Source organism: Nicotiana tomentosiformis, chromosome 2 (assembly GCF_000390325.3).
Source record: "Nicotiana tomentosiformis chromosome 2, ASM39032v3, whole genome shotgun sequence".
Taxonomy (NCBI): Eukaryota; Viridiplantae; Streptophyta; class Magnoliopsida; order Solanales; family Solanaceae; genus Nicotiana; species Nicotiana tomentosiformis.
In genome coordinates, this window is record NC_090813.1 from 39,382,587 (window position 1) to 39,401,563 (window position 18,977).

At 41.7% G+C, this 18,977-nt stretch overlaps 1 long non-coding RNA gene across 1 annotated transcript; it reads left to right on the forward strand.

Moving 5' to 3' along the window:
- Positions 1-1,140: 1,140 nt before the first annotated feature.
- LOC104119104 (uncharacterized) lies at positions 1,141-18,944 on the forward strand. The gene is made up of 3 exons (XR_011413819.1): positions 1,141-1,576; positions 18,109-18,171; positions 18,799-18,944. It is a non-coding gene; the product is annotated as an uncharacterized lncRNA (long non-coding RNA).
- The last annotated feature ends 33 nt before the right edge of the window (positions 18,945-18,977 follow it).

Below are 18,977 nucleotides of genomic sequence, written 5' to 3' on the forward strand. Positions count from 1 at the left end.
CATATTTTTTAATGCAATAATAAAATTACAAGGCATATTTCTTTACAATATTTTTGTCTTTAGACTTAGATATTATTTTTAACATCCTTTTGTCTTTAGATGTATATATAACTTATCAAATATAGCTTTTTATATATATATATATATATATATATATATATATATATATATATATATATATATATATATATATATATATATATATACATACATACACACTAATACACACACACATCTTATATATATATACTATATATATATATTTAATATATATACTATACTATATATACATCTTATATATAGTATATAAGATGTATATATAGCTTATCGAATATAGCTTATATATATATACTATACTATATATACATTTAATATATATACTATACTATATATATATCTTATATATAGTATATAAGATGTATATATAGCTTATCGAATATAGCTTATATACATATATATATACACACATCTTATATATATATACTTATACATCTTATATATAGTATATAAGATGTATATATAGCTTATCGAATATAGCTTATATATATATACTATATATATATTTAATATATATACTATACTATATATACATCTTATATATAGTATATAAGATGTATATATAGCTTATCGAATATAGCTTATATATATATATATATATATATATATATATATATATATATATATACATCTTATATCGATATACTATATATACGTCTTATATATATCTTATATACTATATATACATCTTATAGCCCACTTAGCCCGTTTAGCCCGCGGCTCGGGACCGTTTAGCCCGGGACCAAATGGTCCCGATCCCGGGCCGGTCCTTAAAAAAAGCCCGTTTAGGCTCGGGCCCGTTTGGCCCGTTTAATTTGGGTCCGGCCCGGGGACCGTTTGGACCGGGCCACTTAGCCCGTTTAGGTCCGGGACCGGCCCACTTGCCAACCCTACACTTCACAATAGGTGCTCCTTGAGATGCATGGTGGGATTGGCATTCCACATCTCAGTCCACATGATAGTGGCTGAGCTGGCATAACTAACTCTTAGGCAAAACTGGAAATAAAAGGAAATATAGTGCCTAATGTGTAAATATAATAACCTATACTAGTATTATTTTATGGGCTAAGCAACTATGAATAATAAAAGGGGTCCACTTCTCATTCCAAGCCCAATCTCGTATCAATTCCCCCTTGTTAATATCTTCCTTGTCCTCAGGGAAAGAAGTTTGGAAACCTCAATCTGATAGTGTTGGCATCCTCCCACGTTGCTTGATCTTCTGACATCCAATCCCATTGGATTAAAAGCTGAGCAACATCTTTAACCTTTATGTATCATCCTCCCATCGAGCACCATTTTTGGTTGAGGGCAATATGGACTGGCAAGGTTAAGTACTGGAGGGTAAGAAATCTGAGGTGGTACTTCACAGCAAGGCTTGAGCAAAGAGACATGAAATATAAGGTGCAACATAAGCTCAGTTGGAAGGACTAGCTTGTATTCCACTGAGCCTACCTTCTGCTCCACCATATATGGACCATAGTACTTGGCAGAAAGCTTGTTAAAGTGATGCTGAGACATGGTAAGCTGCCTGTACAGTTGAATCTTGACATAAACCCAATCTCCCTCTTTAAATTGCATGTCAGTCCTGTGCTTGTTAGCCTGGTCTATCATTCGTTGTTGTGCTCTGGCTAAATGATAATTAAGCAACTGGAACTTGAATTCCCTAGTAATCAATCTCCTATCTACCTCTTCCACCTCAAAATCTCCAGCCATGTAAGGAAGGTGCAAAGAGGGAGGGAGGCTGCCCATATAAAGCCTCATAAGGGGTGGTGTGAATAGAGGAGTGAAAGTAAGTATTATACCACCACTCAACAAATACCAGTTATTGTGCCCAATCAGTTGGTGAATCAGAAGTATAACACCTCAGATACGTTTTGAGGCATCGGTTGGCCACCTCTGTCTGACCATCGGATTGTGGATGGTAGGTAGTGGATGTGTTCAATGTCACTCCCTGTATTGCAAACACTTCCCTCCAAATTTTACTTGTAAATATATGGTCCCTGTCATTGATTATCTCTGCAGGCATACCATGTAACCTGAAAATATTTTCCATGAACAACTTAGTTATGTCACCAGCTGAATAAGGGTGTGATAATACTATGAAATGGGCATACTTTGTGAGCCTATCCACTACCACCCAAACTACTGATTTGCCCTTAGATTTAGGCAATCCCTCAATGAAATCCATACTAATACTGGCCCATGCCACTGAAGGAATCTGTAAAGGTTGGAGGAGACCTGGGTAGGCAATGGTTTTATACTTGTTCCTTATACAGACATCATAAGCTTTAACATGAGTTGTCACATCTTCCCTCATGCCCTTCCAGTAGAACAGTGCAGACAGTCTTCTATAAGTGTTTTCTACTCCTGAATGCCCTTCTTAAGGTGAGTCATGCCATAACTGGAGGATCTTCTTCCTGAGAGCCACATTGGCTCCAATTACCAATTTACCATGTCTTATGAGTTGCTGATGTACATAAGTGTACCCCTTGACCTCACTTCCTGTTTGTAACTGTTTGGTCAGCTCCTGAAGGGCAGGATATTCTGCCCAACTTCTCCCAATATTCTGCAGCAAATCAGTTCTAACTGTAGATATGGTCATAGCAGATAACTCAGCAATATGAAGTCTAGATAAAGCATCAACAACTTTATTCTCTTTCCCCTTCTTATACTCTATTTCAAAGTCAAATTACATTAGTTTAGTCACCCATTTCAACTGGGAACCGGTATGCAATTTTTGTTCCAGCAAGAATTTTAATGCCTTTTGATCTATTCGAACTATGAAGTGCCTGCATACCAAGTACTAACTCCATTTTGTGACTGCAAGAACTAATGCCAATAGTTCCTTGTCATAAACTGACAAAGATTGGTGCTTCACTGAAAGACCCTTGCTCAAATAAGCAATTGGTTTCCCCTTATGCATCAGGACAGCCCCAATCCCCACATCATACGCATCAGCCTCGACAATAAAAGGAATAGAGAAGTCTGGCATAGCCAGCAAGGGTGTTGTGGTCAACGCTTTCTTCAGTTCTTCAAAAGCTAGAGTTGCCTTGTCACTCCAGTTGAAGTTGTCTTTCCTGAGTAGGTTAGTCAATGCCTTGCTTATAATGCCATATCCTCTGATGAATCACCTGTATTAGCCAGCCAACCCCAAAAAACCTCTCAATTGCTTGACATTATTAGGAATTGGCCAGTCTGCCACAACTTGTATCTTATTTGGGTCTGTAGATACCCTTTTTGCTGAGATGCAGTAGCCCAAATATTCTACTCTTGCTGCAGCAAAAACACATTTAGTCTTTCGTGCATATAGCTGATGTTGCCTGAGTATTGCAAAGGTTATTCTGAGATGCTGGACATATTCCTCCAAACTCCTACTGTATATCAAGATGTCATAAAAAAATACCAAAATAAATTTTCTGAGTTGATCCTTAAATATGTGATTCATTAGGCTCTAAAAGCTCGAAGGTGCATTAGTCAGCCCAAATGGCATGACTAAGTACTCAAAATGGCCAGAATATGTCCTAAAGCAGTTTTATTGACATCAGCAGGGGCCATTCGAATTTGATAGTATCCAGACCTCAGGTCGATCTTAGAACCCAATTCATCCAGTAATTATTCGATAATGGGTATGGGAAACTTATCTTTGATAGTAATTTGATTCAAAGCCCTGTAATCCACACACATCCTCCAGCTTCCATCCTTCTTTCCCACCAAAACCACAGGAGATGCAAAAGGGCTGCAACTCTGTTGAATCAAACCTTGGGTCAACAATTCATTCACCATCTTTTCTATCACATCCTTCTGCATTGGGGAATACTTATTTGGTCTGTTGTTCACAGCCTTGGCCCCTTCCTGAAGTGGTATGTGATGGTCAAATAGCTCCCTGGAAGGTGGAAGGTCCTGAGGCTCTCCAAAAAGTTCCACATATTCTTCTAAGATAGACTGAATCTCCTCAGGTTCATGAGTTTGAGTGGTTGCCCCTATCAATTCTGTGCAACTATCTTCCATTGGAACTAGGGGTGGGCATATTTCGGTCCGAACTGAAGAAACCGACCGAACCAAAAATATTTTTATTTCGATTTCAGGTATTCAGTTTTTTCGGTCGGTTTCAGTTTAAAATTTTAAAATTTCAGTTTTTTGGTTCGGTTTTCGGTTATTAATTTATTTGGTTCGGTTAACCGAAAAACCAAATTATTAGCATATAGATTCTTTAAGTTGTATATAGGCTAAGCCCATAGGTAATAATATAAGCTCAATTTTGAAGTCCATCAAATACCCAATCCAAACTTACCATTTTATTCTAACTTACCGAAATTTTGAAAGAAAACCAACAAATTTGTCAGTCCAATTATTACATAGAGAGAGTCCAATATGATAATATTCAAACCGAAAATCAATTAGAAATAAATTAAACCGAAATTAAAAAATCGAACTGAACCGAACTTATTTCAGTTCGATTTCGGTTACTACTTTTACAAAACCGAAAATCAAATAACCAAACCGAATTTCTTCAAACTGAACTGAATATACCGAATGCCCACCCCTAATTGGAACTGTTTTGATCATGAATAACTGGGCATTACCCCTATTGATGTGCTGCAAAGAGTCTGAATCCACTACTTTCAACTGATGGATTGTTCCTTGTAATGAAATTAGCCTTCCCTGATACTCAAATTTCATGGTCAATTTCTTAAAATTGAACATGATATCTCCTAGCTCACCTAACCATTAGATGCCTAAAACCATATCACAATTTTCAAAAGGCAACAAGAGGAATTCGGCCTTAGACACATTGCCTTGCATCAACTATTCTAAGCCTCTGCAGATCTTATGCACCTGCACTGTATTGCCATTTGCCAAGCTCACATTTGTGGGTGGACATTGATCTATTTACCATCCCATACTCTCCACCAACTCAGAGTCTAGGAAATTATGAGTGGAGCCACTATTAATCAAGATATTAAGCTGTCTCTGGTGGCAATACCCTGTGACTCTCATGGTTCTGTATTTCTTTGCACCATTAAGAGCATGAAGGGATATCTCGCAAGCATCTGCCAACTCCTCAGTCTCATGCTTTTCTTTAATTATTAATCCTTTTATTCCTTCTTCCTCTAACTCCACCTAGAACAACTGTGCCTTGAATTTGCACACATGACTTGGCTGGAACTTTTCATCACACACATAACATAAGTCCTTAGCCCTTTTTTCACTCAATTTCGCAGGGGTTAGCCTTCTCCTTCTACCCTTATCCTCTGCAGGTTTAGGTAAGTGCATAGCTGGATTGGTAAGGTTCTTAACATTTGTATAGGAAGGGGTAAATGAGTGTCACGACCCAAATTTCTCTCTACAGGATATCGTGACGGTACCTAGTCTCTATGACTAGGTAAGCCAAACAATTTTGCGGAATAACAGAATATAAAACAGAACTCAAACCTCAACATATGAAATATATAAAAACTGCGGTTCAAAATAATTATAACTCCCAAAACCCGGTAGAAATAAGTCACAAGCTATAAAGAGAAATGCTAAGTGTCTTTATACATCAGAGTTTAAGGAAAATAACATAATAAGGATAGAGGGGAACTCCGAGATTTGCGGACGCTGGCAGATGTACCTTGAAGTCTCCACGTACAGGCTATCTCACTGGTATCTGGTCTGGTAGGAAGAACCTGGATCTGCACAAAAGGATGTGCAGAAGAGTAGCATGAGTACACCACAACAGTACTCAGTAAGTGCCAAGCCTAACCTCGGTAGAGTAGTGACAAGGTCAGATGAGGGGACTACTGGAATAAAAGGAAATAAGGCAGAAAATATAATAATACAGTGAAATGACTGAGAATTTAACAATGAGAAATTACAGAAATATAACAACACATCAAATAGAGGTAAACAACCGGGGCGCTCCCGAGGTACCGCCTCATAGTCCCAAACGTAAATACACAACAGGGGAGCTCTCGAGGAACCGCCTCGTAGTCCCAAAAGCAAATATGCAACGGGGAGCTCCCGAGGTACCGCCTCGTATTCCCAAAAGTAAATATGCAACAGAGAGCTCCCGAGGTACCGCCTCGTAGTCCAAATAGTAAATACACAACTCGTAACTTATGGAACAACGAATTTTGTAGCAAGGAATCCTACACTTAAATACTGAATACAAAATCAAGGAAGCAAGTAATTCAACTAAGCATGTTGCACAAATTGCAAGTAAGAGTTAAGACACGTAGGCATGTGATACTAGGCTAAACATGATAACTACACATGCTAAGGCAACTCGGTTAAGGAATTAAAAGAGGATTACTCAACAAGAACCAGAATCTCCACATTTAGCTCGTGTACGCACTTGTTACCTCACGTACACGACACTCACATATCACAAATTGTTACAACAGTACCAAATCCTAAGGGGATTTCCCCCACATAAGGTTAAACAAGTCACTTACCTCAAATCTCGCTCAATCAATCGATAAGAATGCCTTTCCCTCGACTTTGCGACTCTGAATGGCCCAAATCTAGCCAAAAGCAATTACATACTATGAATACAACTACAAGAAATTAATTTAAATAATGAAATTACGACTTTAGCAAAGAATTAAAAAATTGCCCCAAAAATTCTACCCGGGCTCACGTCTCGGAATCGGGTAAAAGTCAAAAAATACGAACACCCATTCGATATCGAGTTCACCCATACCAAAATTACTCAAATTCGATACAAAGTTCTTAATCAAAACCTCAAATTTCTGCCTAAGGATTTTCCACCTTTTTCACAAATTTCTCAACCCAAATCCTTAATTAAATGAAGAATAAATGATTTATGAGTGGAAATAAATCAAAAACAAGTCAAGAATCCTTACCCAAATGTTTCCTCTGAAAAACCCTCAAAAGTTCGCCTCAATCCGAGCTCTATTGGTTCAAAAATGGAGAATGAAATCAAACCCTCGGATTTGGCCCTTTTCTGCCCAGCGATTTCGCTTTTGCGGTCAAAAATCCGTTTCTGCGGTACCGCTTTTGCAGTGAAATCTCCGCATATGCGGAGTTCAGCTAAACTCCTAGACTCCGCACCTGCGCACAATCATCCGCATCTGTGGCCCCTCGTCCACTTCTGCGGAAGGTCACTGCCGCTGGCCAACCGCTTATGCAGTCCAAAGCCCACTTCTGCAGGTGCACATCTGCGCAAATACATCCGCTTCTACGGACAGGCCTCCCAAGCAGTCGTCCGCTTCTCTGATCAATCTTCCGCAGAAGCGACTCCGCTTCTGCGGCCTTCACGCCGTACCTGTGACCACTGGCCATCCTCATCATCCCCGCATATGCAATCGCCAGTTTGCTTCTGCGAGCTCGCACCTGCGGTCAATCTTGCGCAGGTGCGATTGCACCAGACCTGGTGCCTTCAGCCATTCTCACAAGTCCAAATTGATCCGCTAACCATCCGGAATCCACCCGAGGCCCCCCCGGGACCTTGAACAATTATACCAACCAGTCCTAAAGCATCATACAAACTTAGTCGAGCCTTTAAATCATATCAAACAACGCTAAAAACACGAATTGCGCATCGATTCAAGCCTAATGAACTTTGAAACTTCAAACTTCTACATCTGATGCCGAAACCTATCAAATCAAGTCCGATTAACCTCACATTTTACACACAAGTCATAATTGACATTACAAACCTACTCTAACTTCCGGAATCGGAATCCGACTCCGATATCAAAAAGTCCACCCCCAATCAAACTTTCCAAAAATCATCCAATTTTCCAATTTTCGCCAATTGATGCTAAAATGACCTACGGACCTCCAATTCAATATCTGAACACGCTCCTAAGACAAAAATCACCCTACGGAGCTATTGGAACCATCAAAACTTTATTCCGGAGTCATCTTCACTTAATTTGAACTACGGTCAATTCTTACAACTTAAATTTCCATTTTAGGGACTAGGTGTCCCATTTCACTCCGAAACCAAAAACAAATCCTCTCGGCTAGTCACGTAACCACAAAATAAAATAGAATAAGCAATAAATAGGGGTTCGAGGCTAATTCTCTCAAAACGACTGACCGGGTCGTTACATCCTCCTCCTCTTAAAATAAACGTTCGTCCTCGAATGAGTATAGAGACATACCTGAAGTGGTGAAAAGATGAGGATATCGGCTATACATATCATGCTCGATCTCCCAATTTGCCTTCTCGAATGGATGACCCCTCCACTGCACCTTCACTGAAGCGATATTCTTTGATCTCAACTTTAGGACCTGCCTGTCAAAGATGGCCACTGCTCCTCAACATAAGATAGATCTTTGTTCAGCTAGACTGAGATGAAGTCTAACACATGAGATGGATCACCGTGATACTTCCGAAGCATGGAAACATGGAACACTGGATGAACTGCAATGAGACTAGGTGATAGTGCAAGTCTATAAGCCACCTTCCCGACCCTCTCAAGAATCTCAAAAGGCCCGATATGCTTAGGGCTCAACTTGCCCTTCTTTTCGAACCTCATAACACCATTCATGGGCGAAAACCGGAGCAAGACCCGCTCCCCAACCATGAATGCAACGTCGCGAACCTTTCGATCTGCATAACTCTTCTTCTTGGACTTGACTATACGAAGTCAATCCTGAATCAATTTAACCTTTTCCAAAGTATCCTGAACCAAGTCCGTACTCAATAACCTAGCCTCGCCCGACTCAAACCAACCCACTGGAGACCAGCACCGTCTAGCATACAAATCCTTATACGGGTCCATCTGAATACTCGCCTGATAACTGTTGTTGTAGGCAAACTTCGCAAGTGGCAAGAACTGATCCCAAGCACCCCCAAAATACATCACACATGCGCGAAGAATATCCTCCAATATATGAATAGTGCGCTCGGACTGTCCGTCCGTCTGAGGGTGAAATATTGTACTCAACTCCACCCGAGTACCCAACTCATGCTGTACGGGTCTCCAGAACCGTGATGTAAACTGCGTACCCTGATAAGAAATGATAGATACCGGCATGCCATGAAGCCTGATAATCTCGCGAATGTAAACCTGAGCAAGCTGCTCCGAAGAGTAAGTAGTAACCACATGAATGAAATGAGCTAACTTGGTCAATCTATCCACAATCACCCAAACTGCATCGAACTTCCTCTGAGTCCGTGGGAGCCCAACAACAAAATCTATAGTGATCCGCTCCTATTTCCACTCCGGAATCTCTAGCTTCTGAAGTAATCCCCCTGGCCGCTGATGCTCATACTTCACATGCTGACAATTTAGGCAACGAGCTACATATTCCACTATGTCCTTTTTTATCCGCCTCCACCAATAATGCTGCCTCAAGTCCTGATACATCTTCACGACACCTGGATGAATGGAGTACCGCAAACTATGAGCCTCCTGGAGAATCAACTCACGCAAACCATCTACATTGGGCATACATAGCCTGCCCTGTATCTGTAATACACCGTCATCTCTAATGGTGACTTCTTTGGCATCATCGTGCTGAACCGTGTCCTCAAGGACGAGCAGATGGGGGTCATCATACTGACGCTCTCTGATACGACCATAAAGAGAAGACTAAGAGACCATACAAGCCAAAACTCTGCTCGGCTCGGAAACATCCAATCCGACAAACTGGTTGGACAAGGCCTGAACATCCAAGGCTAAAGGCCTCTCTACTATTGGTAGATATGCTAAACTACCCAAACTCTCCGCCTTGCTACTGAAGGCATCGGCCACCACATTGGCCTTCCCGAGATGATAGATGATAGTGATGTCATAATCCTTAAGCATCTCCAACCATCTTCGCTGCCGCAAGTTAAGATCCTTCTGTTTAAACAGATGCTGTAGACTCCGGTGATCGGTGAAAACCTCACAAGGGACACCATACAAATAGTGCCGCCAGATCTTCAAGGAATGAACAATAGCTACTAACTCGAGGTCGTGGACATGATAGTTCTTCTCATGTACCTTCAGCTGTCTAGACGGCGTAGGCAATCACCCTACCATCCTGCGTCAACACCGCGCCGAGACCAATACGCGACGCATCATAATACACCATATAGGACCCCGAACCAGTAGATAACACCAACACTGGGGTTGTAGTCAAAGCAGTCTTGAGCTTTTGAAAGCTCTCTTCACACTCTTCGGTCCATATAAACGGAGCACACTTTTGGGTCAATCTGGTTATAGGTGCTGCAACAGACGAGAAACCCTCTACAAATCGGCAGTAATACCCCGCCAAGCCAAGAAAACTTCGGATCTCCGTAGCTGAGGATGGTCTGGGCCAACTCTGCACTGATTCAATCTTCTTCGGATCTACCTTGATCCCGTCACTCGATACTACATGGCCCAAAACATGACACTGAGTTTTGCCAGAATTCACACTTCAAAAATCTTACATACAACTTCTTTTCTCTCAAGGTATGAAGCACAGTCCTCAGGTGCTGCTCATGATCCTCCTGACTTCGGGAGTACACCAGAATGTTGTCAACAAATACAATGACAAAAAAGTCAAGATAGGGTTGAAATACACTATTCATCAAGTGCATGAATGCTGCTGGGATGTTGGTCAGCCCAAAAGACATCACAAGGAACTCATAATGACCATACCGAGTCCTGAAAGTAGTCTTTGGGATATCTGGCTCCCGAAGCTTCAACTGATGATAGCCTGAACGCAAGTCGATCTTAGAGAACACTCTGGCACCCTCAAGTTGATCAAATAGGTCATCAATACGTGGCAATAGATACCTGTTCTTAACTGCAACCTTGTTCAACTAGCGATAATCAATACATATTCGTATAGAACCATCCTTCTTATTTACAAACAAGACAGGAGCACCTCAAGGTGACACATTGGGCCAAATGAAGCCTTTATCGAACAACTCTTGCAACTGTTCCTTTAATTCTTTCAATTCTGCCGGGGCCATACAATAAGGTAGAATAGAAATAGGCTGAGTGCACGGTAACAAATCAATGCCAAAGTCGATATCTCTGTCGGGCGGCATGCCCAGAAGATCTGCCGGGAATACATCTGGAAAATCCCCCACTACTAGAACTGACTCAACGGTAGGAGTATCAAAACTGTCATCCCTCACATAAGCTAGATATGCATCACACCCTTTCTCAACCATTCGCTGAGCCTTAAGAAATGAGACAACCCTGCTAGCAACATGATCTAAGGTACCTCTCCCCTCTAGCCGCGGTAAACCTGGCATAGATAATATCACCGTCTTGGCGTGACAATCAAGGATAGCATGATAGGGCGACAACCAGTCCATGATCAAAATAACATCGAAATCCACCATACTGAGCAATAATAAATCGGCTTTGGTCTCAAAACCACTAAGAACAATCAAACACGACCAATACACATGGTCAACAACAATAGAATCACCCACGGGTGTAGACACATAGACAAGTGAACTTAGAGAATCACGGGATACACCCAAATATGGAGCAAAATAAGATGACACATAGGAATAAGTGGAGCCTGGATCCAATAAGACTGATGCATCTCTATGACAGACCGGAACAATACCTGTGATGACAGAATCGGATGCAACTGCATCCACCCTAGTAGGAAGAGCATATTATCTGGCCTGGCCTCTCCCTCTAGGGCGACCTCGACCTGCTCGACTTTCACCTCGATCTAGTGGTGCAGGTGGAGTGGTAGCTGGTGCTGTAATCATAGCATGAGGACCCGGTGGAGCACTCGGTGCCTGAGAAATCTGTGGAGGTGTACCCCTCTTAAGTGTGGGGCAATCCCTCACTATATGGCAAGTGTCACCACACTCAAAATAAGCTCTCGGAGGATGTGGTTGTTGTGGCTGGCTCGGGCCTGATCGGCTAGATTGACCACTGAAAGCACCTCGTACAGGAGGTGCACTAGACACCGGCAGTGCATAATAGTGATCCTGGGGCCTAGGAGTGGCCGGAGCACCGCTGGCGGCTGGAAGTGCTGAGTGAACAGGGCGACTCATATCCATATAACCCCTGCCCTGACGAGCTGTAGCTGGGGCACGAGTACTACTATAAGTGCCAGACTCTTGAGACCTCTTGGCTTCTCTCTCTTCTCTCTCCCGAGTCAGCATACCCTCCAACCTCCTAGCAATCCCCACTACCTGTTGGTACGCAATATCTATCTTCAACTCTCGGGCCATGCTAAATCTGATACTGGGGTTGAGCCCCTCAATAAATCGACGAACCCTTTCCCGAACAGTATGCTCGCTACCACTAATATGCCTCTCCTATAAGATGAAACATAGTGAAGGAAACCCCACTAGACTCTGCAACACCTATAGTACGGAGGATACAGTGGCACTCCTCAAGAAAACTCTGGGCATCCTCTGACGCCAAACCACTGAAAGTAGGAGGATGGTACTTCTTGTACCTATCGAGCCTGAGCTGCTCCCCTTCAAAAAATGCTGCCCCAACCTCGAGCTGAACTAGAGCTACCGGCTGCATCAGTATGATCTCTGGAACCTGGTCGACCTGAACCCACTGATCTGGGGTACAGGCGGTAGGAGTCCTCCCCTGGCCTGAGATGTGGCAGGAGCAAGTGGTATCAATCCTGCCTGAGCCAAGGTGCTGAACATGCTCAGAAACTATGCTAGAGTCTCCTGGAGGGCTGGTGCAGTAACAAGTGTCTCAGGTGCCTGTCCTCCAACTGGAGCTACTGGTGGCTCATCTATAGCAGTTCATGCGGGTGCTCTGGTTGCACCACGTGGACTTCCTCAGCCTCTACCCCTGCCCTGACCCCGGCCTCTCATGGCTCTAGTAGGGGGCGCGGGTGTCTAGTCATCTAATCCAGTTGTACGTATCCTCACCATCTGTGAGAGAATAGAAAGATAGAAGTTAAGAATCCCGAAGTCAACAAGTTTCGCACGACAAGGAATCAAAGAAGTGAAATTTTCCTAACAGTTTCATAGCCTCCCAAAGATAAGTACAAACGTCTCCGTACCGATCCGCGAGACTCTGCTAAACCTGCTTGTGACTCATAACACCTATGAACATAGAGCTCTAATACGAACTTGTCACGACCCAAATTTCTCTCCGTAGGATGTCGGGACGGCACATAGTCTCTATGACTAGGTAATCCTAACAATTTTGAGGAATAACGGAATATAAAACTCAACTCAAACCTCAACATATGAAATATATAAAAACTGCGGTTCAAACTAAGTGTCTCTATACATTAGAGTCTAAGGAAAATAAGGAAAACAACATAATAAGGATAGAGGGGGACTCTGAGGTTTACGGACGCTGGCAGATGTACCTTGAAGTTTTCACGTACAGGCTATCTTACTAGTATCTGGCCTGGTAGGAAAAACCTGGATCTGCACAAAAAGATGTGCAGAAGAGTAGCATGAGTACACCACAACAGTACACAGTAAGCGCCAAGCCTAACCTCGGTAGAGTAGTGACGAGGTCAGGTTAGGCCCCTACTGGAGTAAAAGGAAATAAGGCAGAAAATATAATAATATAGTGAAATGACTGAGAATTTAACAATGAGAAATTACAGAAAGATAACAACACAGCAAATAGAGGTAAACAACCGGGGCGCTCTCGAGGTACTGCCTCGTAGTCCCAAACATAAATAAACAACAAGGGAGCTCCCCAGGAACCGCCTTGTAGTCCCAAAAGTAAATATGCAACGAGGAGTTCCTGAGGTACCGCCTCGTATTCCCAAAAGTAAATATGCAACGGGGATCTCCCGAGCTACCGCCTCGTAGTCCTAAAAGTAACTACACAACTCGTAACTTATGGAACAATGAATTTTGCAGCAAGGAATCCTACAGTTAAAGACTGAATACAAAGTCAAGGAAGTAGGTAATTCAACTAAGCATGTTGCACAAATTGCAAGTAAGAGTTAAGACACGTAGGCATGTGATACTAGGCTAAACATGATAACTACACATGCTAAGGCAACTCAGTTAAGGAATTAAAAGAAGACTACTCAGCAAGAGCCATAATCTTCACATTTAGCCCGTGTACGCACTCGTCACCTCGCGTACACGATACTCACATATCACAAATTGTTACAACAGTACCAAATCCTAAGGGGATTTGCCCCACACAAGGTTAGACAAGTCACTTACCTCAAATCTCGCTCAATCAATCGATAAGAATGCCTTTCCCTCGACTTTCCGACTCTGAACGTCCCAAATCTAGCCAAAAGTAATTACATACTATAAATACAACTACAAGATATTAATTTAAATAATGAAACTACGACTTTAGCAAGGAATTGAAAAATCGCCCCAAAAAGTCGACCCAGGCCCATGTCTCGGAATCGGGTAAAAGTCAAAAATTACGAACACCCATTCGATATCGAGTTCACCCATACCAAAATTACTCAAATTCGATACAAAGTTCTCAATCAAAACCTCAAAATTAAGGATCTTTTCACCTTTTTCACAAATTTCTCAACCCAAATCCTTAATTAAATGAAGAATAAATGATTTCTGAGTGGAAATAAATCAAAAATAAGTCAAGAATCCTTACCCAAATGTTTCCTATGAAAAACCCTCAAAATTTCTCCTCAATCCGAGCTCTCTTGATTCAAAAATGGAGAATGAAATCAAACCCTCGGACTTGGCCCTTTTCTGCCTAGCGATTTTGCTTTTGTGGTCAAAAATTTGCTTTTGTAGTGAAATCTTCGCATATGTGGAGTTCAGTTGAACTCCCAGACTCCGCACCTGCGCACAATCATCCTCATATGCGGCCCCTCGTCCGCTTCTGTGGAAGGTCACTGCCGCTGGCCAACCGCTTATGCGGTCCAAAGCCCACTTCTGCGGACAAGCCTCCCAAGCACTTGTCCGCTTCTGCGATCAATCTTTCGCAGAAGCGACTCTGCTTCTGCGGCCTTCACGCTGCACCTGTGACCATTGGCCATCCTCATCATCACCGCATCTGCGATCGCCCGCTCGCTTTTGTGAGCTCGCACCTGCGGTCAATCTTGCGCAGGTGCGGTTGCACCAGACCTGGTGCCTTTAGCCATTCTCACAAGTTCAAATTGATCCGTTAACCATCCGGAATCCACCCGAGGCTCCCGGGACCTCGACCAATTATACCAACTAGTCCTAAAATATCATACGAACTTAATCGAGCCTTTAAATCACATCAAACAATGCTAAAAACATGAATTGCACATCGATTCAAGCCTAATGAACTTTAAAACTTTAAATTTCTACATCCGATGTCGAAACCTATCAAATCAAGTTTGATTGACCTAATATTTTACACACAAGTCATAATTGGAATTACGGACCTACTCCAACTTCCGGAATCAGAATCTAACCCCGATATCAAAAAGTCCACCCCCGATCAAATTTTTCAAAAATCATCCAATTTTCCAACTTTCGCCAATTGACGCTAAAATGACTTACAGACCTCCAATTCAACATCCGAACACGCTCCTATGACCAAAATCACCCTACGTAGCTATTGGAACCATCAAAACTCCATTCCAGAGTCATCTTCACTCAATTCAAATTACGATCAATTCTTATGACTTAAACTTCTATTTTAGGGACTATGTGTCCCATTTCACTTCGAAACTAAAAACAAATCCTCCCGGTTAGTCACGTAACCACAAAATGAAATAGAGGGAGCAATAAATAGGGGTTCAGGGCTAATTCTCTTAAAATGACCAGCCGGGTCGTTACAATGAGTTGGCTCTAGAAGAAGTACTAGGATAAACAGTTGAACACCTCATAGCTTTAGACTGTTTGAGGAATATTGATTCCTGTAATTTTGCCAAATAATAAGCCCAGGGAAGTGAAAAGGGTCTGTGGATTCGAACTGCATCTCCTAACTCTGGCTTCAGCCCATTCAAAAAGATGTTTATAACATGGTTGGGATCCAAGTTAAGTCGAGTCATGGCTCTGTCAAACACCTCCCGGAACTCAACCACACCTCCAGTTTGCCTAAATTAACCAGTTCAGTCATGGGATCATCATATTCTGCCCCAAATTGATCAGTCAGTGCGAAAAGGTACTCATTTCATGTAGGATATGGGAGATGGGCCCTGCTCCTCATGTATGCTTGCTGCCATTGAAGAGCAATGTCGTTCAAATGTATAGCAGCAATAATGACTTTTTGTCTAGAAGGGACCTCATCTAATGAGAAAAATTGTTCATATCTATACCACTATTCCTGAAATCCCTTTCCATTGAACCTGGATAACTCTATCTTTGACAACCTGGTGAGTGTTTGGTGATTTGGGAGTAGTGGAAGGGTGTTGTACTGGTTTGGGTTATGGTAATGTAGGGTTGGATTTGGGTAATTTTAGTCTGGGTTATATGGGAAAGAAGAGAAGTTATAGTGAGCTGAGTTTGGTGAGTATGAGGCATAGAGATTCTAAAAAGGATACGTATATGGAGGTAATTGATGGGTAAAGTTAGGACTATACATCAGAGCTGATACAGGGTTACCAACCATCTGAGAATTAGGAATTTGAGCAAAACTGGGTTTGGGGGTATAAAGATTTGGTAAGCGAGGGGATTGAAGTGGTAATGTAACGAAATTAGCTGGGAGTTGGGAACTGGGAAATTGAGAATTTGGAATTGGTAATGAAACTGGGGTTAAATACGATTTCAAAATTGGGATAGCCTGGTGACATTTGGTTTGAACAGAGCTACTAAGAGCTACAAATTGACGAGGAGAGGAAGCATTTTGGATACCTGATAGATCCCCTGGTCCAATAGTTGGAGAATACAGTTCCTTCGACGATGATGCCAGTAAGGCTTGCTGCTTATCCTTCTCTATGCTTCGAACAATCCCAATCGTGTCCTTCAACTCGCGAAAGGCGCTTTCATGCACCGATTCGAGCTGGTCTTGTCGCACAACCATTCGATCGAGCGGCGTCAAAACTTCATCCATCTCACCATCCATGGCAGCACACCCACAGAGCAGGTAATTGCTCTGATACCACTGATATCTTAAGAGGGAATTAACAGAGAAAATAAAAGAGAGAAAGGAAAATAACAGAGTGCATTCACTTCACAATAGGTGCTCCTTGAGCTGTGCTGCAAGCTATATGGTGGGATTGGCATTCCACAGCTCAGTCCACGTGATAGTGGCTGAGCTAACATAACTAACTCTTAGGCAAAACGGGAAATAAAAGGAAATAAAGTGCCAAATGTGTAAATATAATAACCTATACTAGTATTATTATATGGGCTAAGCAACTGTGAATAATAAAAGGGGTCCACTTCCCATTCCACTTCTAATGATAAAGTAAATGCAAACACACGAATTGAACAGTCTTAGCCTTGGAAGGTTAATTACCCTCGAGCAAGGTACGCTTCGATCAGTGTCAGGATTCAGAAGAACAAGAACTTAAAGAGAAATAATAATAACGTATTGCTTTGGGATGCGTGTTATAATGTTCTCAATGAATTATCAGACCCCCTTTATATATTAGATGAGTCCTACTTTAGGTACAATTCTATAAAAGGTGAAAATCCCTTGATTTGCTGATTGACGGTTCCTTACTGATACGCGCCGAGATTCCCGCCTCAACATCTGCCCGGTTACGAATATTTCGGTCTTCCGTTAGTTATGCTAACAATGCTTCTCCGAGCTCATTCGGGGCTAGGGTCGACTCCGGGGTTTCAGACTCAATGTTCTCGAAGGCAGGTGTTCTGACCCCGGGTTCTAGCCCGATATGACTTGGGGCCGATCTTCAGTCTCGTATTGTCATGTTCCGAGCCTGTCCTTTCATGTCGTAGGCGAACTCGATCTCGACAGTATACAATTTCCTTAATTATAATCCTATTTTACCTTGTACACAATTATAACTACGAAGGAATTTGTACTTTTCTTACAAATGTAGATTGATCTTGTATAATTTTTGAAGCATGGAGTTCGTCTAGAGATAAACAATGAGATAGAAGCTAAAATAACCTCTAGATCTATTAGTTACAAATACAGAATCCAGTTTTCGAGTGTAGCCCAGGTATACACAAGTTCAGTTTGAAAAAAACTATACTTCATATTTCCTGTTCCTTATGTGATTCTGCTGCCCCCTGCTGTATTTCCGTTTAAAAACTGATATGCCTTCTTATTACAGGTTTTTGTCCAGGAATGTGCAAAGAAGGAAAAAGAGGCATGTTGATTTGCTGAATATTCTATGGTAAGGATAATTTTTATTGTTTATATAGCGTTACATCATAGCCTATCATTTATCCTCCACGTGTGCTACTTGCACATCCTTAGATAGTGAAAAGTTTTTCTCTTTCTTCCTTTATTTTGGTAGTTTCCCTATGTGACCCTCAATCATGGGTCTATTGTTAGCAATGTGATCGTGGCTACAAAATGAGAAGGGGGGGAAATGGGTATGTGAGCTATTTCTGGTGAATTGTTGAAGAAGCGGATTCTCTGTAATAAAGATGAGTGGTTAATCATAGAAATGTGCAAGTGATCTATTACAGTTAGCTAACTTACGCCGACAATTTCAAGCTTTTTAAGTTTTGGTGATAAAAGATTTGTAATTTCTTCACCTTAAGAAAATTTCTACTTAGAAGTTGGTTTACTGATACTCCCAAGGTAACATTGGCAAATTTGCTAATGGGTCTCAGCCTTCATCAATCTTTGAATACTAAACAGAATGTCCAGCCTAATTTGCTAATGTGTCTCACTCTTAGGAAGTTAAACAACTAGCAAAACCATTATAATCGTGGTTCACCTATATGGTCTGCGAATCTGCTATGTTATAAAAGTATATGGTATGATAGACTAAGCTGTGAGAATTGCTTTACAGGAAGACCATGAAACTGTGCCAATGGAAGAAATATCATTCTAAATTCTGTGTGTTGAAGTTCGAGGAAGAATGTAACCTGGTTAACCATTTTCAGTTTTATACACATTGAAATGATCTACCAATGAAAGAAATATCATTCTAAATTCTGTCTGGTGCAGTTCTAAATTCGGTCTACAACC